The following is a 9,580-nucleotide window of genomic DNA, read 5'->3' on the forward strand; positions in this document are numbered from 1 at the left end:
TAGGTACTATAAATTTTTTCATATTTACTTACTATTTTGCCTTCCTCTTATAAGTTATCATGCTTATGTTTTCCTCTTTTATCTTGATGTCATTTATGTACATTCACATTAACTATTAAAACATTTTTGTCCATTATTTTTAATTTTTATATAACTGATCTTTCCATTTTAAATTTCTTATAGTGCTTCAAATTTTAGTATATTATTCCTGCAAAGATAAGTAAGATACTGTTTCCTATTTTCTGAGATTTATTAATAGTTTTGAGAAATTAAACTCTAATTCATCTGCAAAGTGTAGGCTGAGAAGGGTCTATCTCAATTTTCCACGGGGTTGTTTTAGTGTCATTTATAAAAAATAAAGTTTTCCTCCTTCGTTGCCCTAAATCGTATTAATACATTTCTCACTTGGAATATTCTTCTTGAACCTTCTACCTCCTTTTCCTGCTCATCCAAATCCTGTCCGTTTTTCAAAGTCTATCTCAAACAACAGAGCTTCATAAAATCTTTCCTAACACTTAAGTTCCATGCCCTACCCCTAGCTAAAAATGAACTCTCTCTTCTCATAGTAGCCACAGCACTGTATATAGATGTTTCTCACGATACATTTTGTTGAACATCTTAAGTGTCACAGTAAGACTAGATGATTCTAGAAAACACAGTCTTTTTCATCACAGCATCTCCTTATCTGCTTTGGTAGTATACATAGTATACTCTCTGATAAATACTTGGTTTCATTCTTTTCAATATTTATATAGTAGATTATTTATTAAGTATGTCTGATTTCCTTAAGTACTAAGTTTGACAGTTGATATCTCTGACATTTCACTTTGACACATCTTGTTTTATTTTTATTGTGAACATACATCCTTATTCTTTCAAACACATGATTTGGCTTGTGATTATCTTTCACATTTTTTTAGAGCAATTTTTGTGAATCCATGGATAAGTCAAAAATTCGAGTTATTTTCAAATATGAGTTCCGTCATGAAACCATTGCAGCACAGACAGCTTGAAATATCAAAGTGTTTGGGAAGGATGTGGCTAATGAACGCACAGTACGTCAGTGGTTAGAGAAGTTCCATTCTGGTGGCTTTAATCTTGAAAATGAGCCACGTGGGCAACCTGAGACCAAGGTGGATAATGATGAGCTGAAAGCTGTAGTAGAAGCGAATCCATCTCAGCCTACGCGTGAATTTAGCAGCAAGGTTTGATGTTCCTATTCCAACAATATTGGACCATTTGAAACAAATGGGCAAGGTAAAGAATCTGTATAGATGGATTCTGCATGAATCAAATAAGCATCAAAAGAGAAATCATCTGAAAGCTTGCCTTTCTTTGCTGTTGCAACATACAGGCGAACCATTTCTACACTGTATTGTTATGTGTGATGAAAAATGGAATCTTTTTGATGATTGCGAGTGTTTGGCACAATAGTTGGATAAAGATGAAGTGCTGAAACACAGTCCAAAACTGAATATTCATCACAAAAAACTAATGGTGTCTGTTTGGTGGTGCAGTGCTGCTATTACCCACTACAGCTTCATGAAACCTGGTCAGTGGATTACAGCAGATGTCTGCTGCAACCAATTAGATGAAATGATCAGGACACTTGCGATTAAGCAGCAGAGATTGGTCAGTAGAGACAGGCCAGTCCTTTTGCAAGACAGTGCTTGACCATGTGTCACACAAATAATGCTGCTGAAACTACAGAGGTTGGACTTGGAAACTCTCTGTCATCCACTGTATTCACCAGACCTTGCACCAGCTGACTACCACTTCTTCCAGGCTTTGGACCACTTCTTGCAAGGAAAAACGTTCAGTTCTCAACAAGCTATAGAAAACACCTTTGGTGATTTCATCGCCACTGGCTCTCCAGGTTTCTTCACTGTGGGCATAAACAGGCCACCATTGAGACGGCAAAACTGTGTCGATAGTTTAGGCACATACTCTGATTACTTGTACTGCTTCTTGTTGGAGATACAATCTAAACTTTTGATTTGAAATCAGACATTTCATATTTAATGAATGACCTAGTACAATTGGAACTATTCTCACTTCACTGTTCTCTCCTTCTAACTATGTATCTCTGCTAGTTCCACACAATTTTAATTATTAGTGGGAAGTACTCGTCATTCTCATCTGTTCTGTTTTTTTGAAAAAAAATTTATAGACTTGCATGTGTCTTTTTTCCCAAATGAGTGAATATAGAACACTTTTTCAAGTTCTTAAGTTAAAATTTATTCATATACTTGTTGGAGTTAAGTCATACTGCACTTTTATAATACTTGTTTTCTGATTTAGGAACATGGGCAATAGGCCCATTAATTCAAGTGTTCTTTTTTTCTATTTCTGAGATGGTTTTTAAGATTGCTTTGTGTTTGTCAAGGGAGGCTTAAAGAAATTGAGTTCAATTAGATTTTATCATATACCCAAATGAAAGAGGAATGCAGTCTAGGTTGTGTAACCAGTTAGATTCATGTACCATCGTTTGAAATATTGCAACGCTATAAACATGGTTGACGGAATGTTCTGAAGTCATAACACTTATGTTTTATCTTTTGCTGGCGGCAAAGAAATTTTAACACTTACCTGAAGAACCTCTAGATTTGTAGATTTTAGGAGCTTGGATTACTCAATTTAAATATTAGTTAATATTTACTATTTATGACCTGATACCTGATTTCTAAGAGTGAATATAATTACAAGTGTTTTGATTTATCAAGAATTAGACATGACAATTGAACTTTTCCCCATAGATTTATGCAAGTGGCACTGGTTTTTCTCCTGTGGTTTATAAAAGTGGCCAGCCAAGCCACTTGTTTTGTTTATTTCTGTATGGTTGCAGTGGGCCTTAGGGAAGGAAGCCTTGTCTTTGGCGGAAAAAGCAAAAAAGTGTTTATTCATTCCACTTGTAACGTTGATCTAAGAGGAGCTTTTGAGGAACACCAGAATAGTTAGACTTTGAACATAAGTAGGGTCACTCCCATTCATGTCCTAATTGATACAGAAAAGTGAAAAATTAAGGATTAACATAATAGACAATGTGAAGTTCCATAGCAGAAGTTGAAAACTGATGGGTTGTCAACCAAATATAGCCTTCAGACTGTTTGATTTGGCCTACTGTTTCTAAAACTTACATTGCGTTAGTTGCTAACATCTAAAATCTGTTTCACATGAATATCTAGTGCTGGATCACCTGCATTTTTAGCATGGCATGTTAGTAGCAGTGGTACCATTTAGATAAACGTACACGTTTGTTTGCCATTAACACTTCTGTCTAACGTGGCTCCAGACAACCCCATATGCATTTTTATAGCCCTTGTTCTAGATCCTCTTGAATACAGAAGGAATAGTAGATCTAATAATGCTAATACAGCTGAATCTTCAACTTTGAGTTAATAGGAGATAATAGGTGTGAGGATTTTAGGTAGTGAGAGTTTGGGTGGAATATGGGGTATGCAAGAAAGAGTAATTGAAGAGGAATCTAAGGTTTTAACCTGAGCAACTGGAGGGATAGAGTTACCATCAGCTGAGATGGGGAAGCCAGCAGGTAAATCAGGTTTGTGGTGAGGTGAGTTTAGTTTTGGATATGTTAAGTTTAAGGTGTCTGTTAGAACATGTCATTGGAAATATTGAGTAGGCAGTAGCTGTATGAGTGTGGAAGTTGGAGAGAAATGTCTAGACTGGGCATATATGAGATATAGATGATATAAAGTCACGAGACAGAATGAGATCACAAAAGGAGTAAGGGACTCAGAACTGAGCTCTGAACATGTCAGCTTTCAGCAGTTTGAGAGAAGAGGAGGAGATTAAGAAAGGAGATTAAGAAGGACCATCTAGTGAGGTAGGACAAAAAGAAAGGGAGTGTAGTATCCTGGGAGACAAACGTCTTAACCTAGTTTCACCCCAAAAGCAGAGACTGAGACAGGGGCTTTCTTGCAGGCAATTTATTTGGGGACCTGTTAATAAGAAACAGAAGTTAGAGGATGGGGGCAAGTGAAACAGGAAGGAGGGAAAGTCAATCCAAGGGTGCATTACTGAGCTGGTCACTTCTGTGAGCAACTGGAGCTTGATCCTGAGGAAGCCCTCTGAGAAAATAAGAAGAATATACCTTTGGGTGGGAAGGTGGTATTTATCTATCAGGTGTCATCCCCCATTGATCAAGGGTTGCCCACGATGTTAACAGCTTCAAATTTCCAGGTTTGTATATATCTGAATGGCTGAAGAGTTTTTATTGCAAAGCCACAGAGCAGAAAGTGAGTCGCAGATAGTTACAGCCAAAGGGAAGTGTCTCAGCTGGAGTGAAAATAAGAAGCCACAAGAGGTGCCCTCCACAGCTCACCCACTTATACCCTCCATTAAGTGTTGGCCATTAAGTCCAGCCTACTGCAAAGCTTTCATGGTGGTGGCCATAGTCTCTACAATAGATTTATAACAGGAGAGCTAGTGGAACAATGTTTATAGTTAACAGTCCTCCACCAGTCATAGATTTTTCCAACCTTCAGCTAGCACTTCAAGATTGAGGCTTTTTCCTGGTAGAGTGATCCAGAATTTCTTCTCTACTGGATCAGTGTCTTTATTTCTTTATCCTTTTTATGTCATAGTTGCTGCAGCCACTTGTTTAGAATAATTACTGAGCATGGCAGCACCAGTCACATCCCCTTGGTTCTTGGTATATTCCCACCTGTCCCCATAGTGAACATCAGCCCTAGGTCCTCATGGTTGTTAGGGTCAGTTTACAACTGACCTCCCCATGCTCACTGCCACATGGTAACTGCTTCCTTAGCATGCTGGTCCAAAGTAAGGAGTCCAAGATGACCAGGTGATAATTACTCTTCTAGAATGCTGCAGTACCCCTTCTTGTGTCTCCTGGCAGAATCCCCTCTCTCCTGCCCCAGAATCAGAATGTCTAATCCAGTGGAGCCTCATTTTTTTTCTTTTTAAAATCTGTTGGAGACACAGCACCACATTTCAGCCTTTGGAAGACAGTACGCTATCCACTCAAGATGTTACCTAGCACTTTTATACATAAAAATTGTGGGTTTGTTAAATCCAGGACTCTTGGGTCATAGAATAAACAATTGGGGAAAGAAATTTTCACATAAAGGTGACTGGTTCCATTAGTCAAATGTTTCTTCTCATTCTCTATGTGAATTAAGCTAGTTTGTATAGCGGCTATAGTTGCTCTTAGTTTCAAAGCTATAATATTTTTTATTTTTATTTATTGATTGATTGAGACAGCATCTTGCTCCGTCGCCTAGGCTATAGTGCATTGGCATCATTGTAGTTCACTGCAACCTCAAACTCCTGGGCTCGAGCAATTCTCCAGCTCCATCGCAAGTAGCTGGGACTACAGGCCATGTCACCACACCTGGCTAATTTTTCTATTTTTTGTAGAGAACGGAGTCTTGCTCAGCCTGGTCTTGAACTCCTGGCCTCAAGGAGTCCTCTCGCCTCCGCCTCCCAGAGTGCTAGTATTACAGGTGTCAGCCACTGTGCCCTGCTGCAAAGTTATAATTCATTCTGAAGATTTTATTTTACCTGAAATTGCTTTAGGCTTAGAAATAAATAGTAAAACCGATCCTAGAGAGGAATTTGTGGTTTTGAGTTTTGCCAAATGTGCCTCTGGCAAATAATAGGTTGTTATTGTGGAATAAGGATTTTAGTACCTGGAGTAAAACCAATTTTTAATACTTTAAAACTGAACTTAAACTGTGATAAGAATATATGAACATGCCTCTTTTGATAATTTTAGGCGCTTGTTACAAGAATAAAGAGAGGAAGTACTAATTATCCTTCCCTTCTTATCCCTTGCTTCATGAGCTATGATGAGAATTTTGTACTTTTCTTGGTGTACCTGTTAGTCTTCGAGTGTACTGAGGGTGACATCTAGGTTGTCTTACCATCTACTGATGTTTTCCAGGGCTTACCATGGTGCCTTACTTTTAATTTATTGGTCCTCTATAAATAGTTGTTGAGTTAATCCAAGGAGATAGTATGTGTGTTATATATTATATATATAAAAATAAATATATGTGTGCATAAATTTGCATGTGATAGCATTCATGAACTTTGATGTTAACTGTAATAAAATCTTGTTTAAAGTATAATAATGTTTTAGACTTTCTTCCTTTTTTCTTTTTTTAAACAGACAGAAGGACAAGGACAGAATCACCAGCACTGGCTGAAGGTAAATATGTCTTTGGGGGAAATGATTATTCAAATATAAATGAAAAGTTGTGATTTAAATAAAAACCTACATTGACTAAATATAATTTAAGGAAAATGTTCTTTACTCAATATTTAACTACTATAAATGTCTTTAGGAAATATCTATTGTTTAGTTTCTGAATTAGAATAGGAAGTAGTGGGGAAAATGTGAATTAATTAGAACTTTTTTTTTACAGCTTTCTTTCAATAGAAGAGGTATGTGTTTTTCTTTGAATTCCTTTTTAAGTCATTTTAGCTATTCACCAGTAAAGTTGATCAAGAAAGTTCTCAGCAGCTTAAAATATTGGTATGTACATATGTATTTTTGCATTGGAAACTAGAAGGGAAGATACTTTCATACATTATTTTAAATAAGAATTCTACCTGTTGACTTTGGTTCTTTTATTTAAATCTTAGAAGTAAGGAATACTTTTAAAAATAGTTATTATTAAAGGGTCCTGTGTTCTTAAACATTTGTAGTATTGCAGTTATTTTAATTATAACAAGTTAACAAGTATTCGAAAATGTAATTTTTTTGTAGACATACCTGGTGTTCTTCAAGTGAAAATGATCCTCTTAAAATCTTTTTGTGCTCTTCCTAGTCATAAACGGGATATTTACATCTCAGAACTAGCCTGTCATGTTAGTAGAGCTGATATGATAGTTATCACAGCAGTTCTTTGGATTTGTCATCACCTCACCTACTTTGTATGTTAAAGTGCAGGGGTTCTTGAATCAGTTTTTGTGCCAAGGACCTTTTTGGTAATCTGGTGAAGCCTGTGAATCCCACTTGAGAATATGATTCTAATAATGATTCATGATTTTATGAAGGAAAATACATAGGATTAAAAAGGGGCCTGGTGCAGTGGCTCATGCCTATAATCCCAACACTTTGCGAAGCTGAGGCCAGATGATCACTTGAGGCTAGGAGTTTCAGACCAGCCTGGGCAACATAATTAGATCCCATCTCTAAAAAAATAAAAATTAAAAAAAGTTAGCGGGTCATGGTGATGTATGCCTGTAGTCCCAGCTACTTGGGATGAGTGCTAGAACTCAGGAGTTCTAGGCTGCAGTGAGCCATGATCACGGCACTGCACTCCAGCCTGGGTGACAGTGAGACCCTGTGTCTTAAAAAAAGGAAATGAGTTATTTTGAAGTACTGTTAAAAACATATTAAAAATAGAAATTTGTGATAGGATAATATGTATGTTTTCTCACATTATTATACATGTTTCGCACATTAGTGAATAAGTGTTAGCAAATCTGGTATTTACTGTAATTTTAAATAGTGATAAGTCTGTAACAGTTATAATATGAAAATGTGATTTCTATTAATGACAAATTCATGGGTATTTCTAGTACTATTGTGGTTTGTTGCCTATAATCTTGATTGAAGGAACCGCTAATTTTCATGTAGAGGTTAATGAAAAGGTTCCCATCCATATTCACAAATTGTTGAATTCTCTGTTGACCCCAGATTAAGAACCTTGGTTAGTGAAAAGTCAGCTAGACTGACCTTTCTCCATCACACTTAAGTGTAGTTTCTTATGTTCTATATATAAGTAATCTTCAAGTAGTTAAATATCCATTCCTTAGAAATAGGCTATTGGTGTAGGCTAGAAGTTTGTGAAATAGCTTAGAAGCTTCTGTTTGCTGGTCAATAATAGCAGAAAATAAGTGTTACGCCAAGGAGAGTTCCTCCCTTCAAAGAACTCACATTCTCCTTAAAGGAATATGAAGTAAATATGTTTAAAAAAAAATCAATGTGAGATGCCAAACGTTTTTAACAGGAGAAATGTCATCATTGCCATAGGAAGGATACAAATAGTAAGTGTTCTGATGCTTGTGTTCTGGAAGCACAAAAAAGGGTAAAGACTTGCAGAAAGTCACCAAGTGTTTGGAATTTCCGTTAGCAGTATGAACTATACAGTGATAATATGCCAGCCTAAGCTAGAAAGAGCCTGGAATGTTGTCACTAAAATTGCAGTGCTTGTCCAGCACCTGCTAGCGGACTATAAATAAAGGGAATGGCAGATCTGTTGAAGTTTGGTTGATAGCAAAAACAGCATTAACAATCATTTTGAAGGGGACTTGGTAGAGTATCTGACTTTTGTTTTTGTTTTTTTGGTTGTGGGGGTGGTGGTACTTGATTCTTTCTCTCAATGTGATCTGGCTCTGATGCCATATTTTGGAGATGTTCTGAAAAGCTACACTGCCAGCGCCAGTGGATTAAACCCCTCCCCCCCCTTTTTTTTTTTTTACTAATTTGCTGCTTTTGCCCAAGTCACCAAGTTTCTCAGTTAAGGTACATGATTTCAAGTCATTTTACAAACCCTTTTTTCTGGGCTCAGGTTTTCTATCCTTTCTCATCTACTTCACTTCCTTCTCTTCTCCTTTCTCCCTCCCAGCAACTTTAGACATATGGTAATGAAAGTTGTCAGAATCAAAATGGAGTCACTAATGTTAAGAAAACCCTGACGCATAGGGCCAGGGAAGGCCATGAAGAGAGGGTTCTCATGCTTGTATATCTGATAAAGAAAAAGACTCTGCAAAAACCACAACCTTGAACAAACACCATTGCAACCTCACACAGAAATACTTCTCCAAGGACATCTGCCCAGCAACTGCCTATCCAACCTCAGACTGATGTCACCCTTGTTATTGATCTTTGTAGCCAAGGATAATTATTTCAAAACAATTATGTAATCCTTCTGATTTTTTTCCTTTAAAAACTTTTGTCTTCCTTTACCTCCCTGACATAGTTTCCTATGTCCATGTGTATTTGCATTGCAGTTCTCTATTCCTAAATAAACATCTTTTCCTTTAGAGAGCCTTCCCTGTTTGTTATTTAGGTTGACAGTAAAAATATTCAAAATGGTTTAGTGATTTGTACTTTAGCTTGTATAAATATGTCCCTCATATGCTATGTAAAACTATAAAAGCTGTGGTAATTAGATTGGCATACTTAGTTCAAAAAAGTTGATATGATATACACAGACTGCGTTTGGTCTTTATAAGGATTTCAGAAATTCATTTAAAATTAACATATTCCACAATACTAAGAAAACAACAGGTTAGTTCCTCTTCTTTATAAATCAGCCCTTTAAAAAAAAAAATCAACTTTTACAGTGTCATTTAGTTGGAATGTAATGAGTGACCTCTGCTGGAGTTTGTTGAGCATAAGAGGTACTGATTTATAAATGTAGAAAATTATTCAGGTACATATCTTATTAAAATTTGTGTCACCAAGAAGAGAAAGATACATTATTTTTTATTTTTGTATTCTGTTTGGTTATGATAAGCCTGAAAGAGTTATATTTAAGGGAATAATTTTAATTTAAGTTTATTTAAATTGATTTAAGTTCAAGAA

At 36.3% G+C, this 9,580-nt stretch overlaps 1 protein-coding gene across 4 annotated transcripts in view; it reads left to right on the forward strand.

Annotated features, from left to right (window-relative positions):
* FAM49B (family with sequence similarity 49, member B) overlaps positions 1-9,580 on the forward strand; it is a 129,994-nt gene that overhangs the window by 56,301 nt on the left and 64,113 nt on the right. For 3 of the 4 annotated variants that reach the window (XM_012645499.1, XM_012645498.1, XM_012645502.1), the window contains exon 2: positions 6,152-6,190. The gene's annotated coding sequence lies outside the window, so the exon portion shown is untranslated. Of the gene's footprint in view, positions 1-3,942; positions 4,030-6,151; positions 6,191-9,580 lie in introns of all 4 variants that reach the window. The other variant, XM_012645500.1, reaches the window with a different exon arrangement.

Source organism: Propithecus coquereli, unplaced genomic scaffold (assembly GCF_000956105.1).
Source record: "Propithecus coquereli isolate 6110/MARCELLA unplaced genomic scaffold, Pcoq_1.0 Scaffold234, whole genome shotgun sequence".
Classification (NCBI taxonomy): Eukaryota; Metazoa; Chordata; class Mammalia; order Primates; family Indriidae; genus Propithecus; species Propithecus coquereli.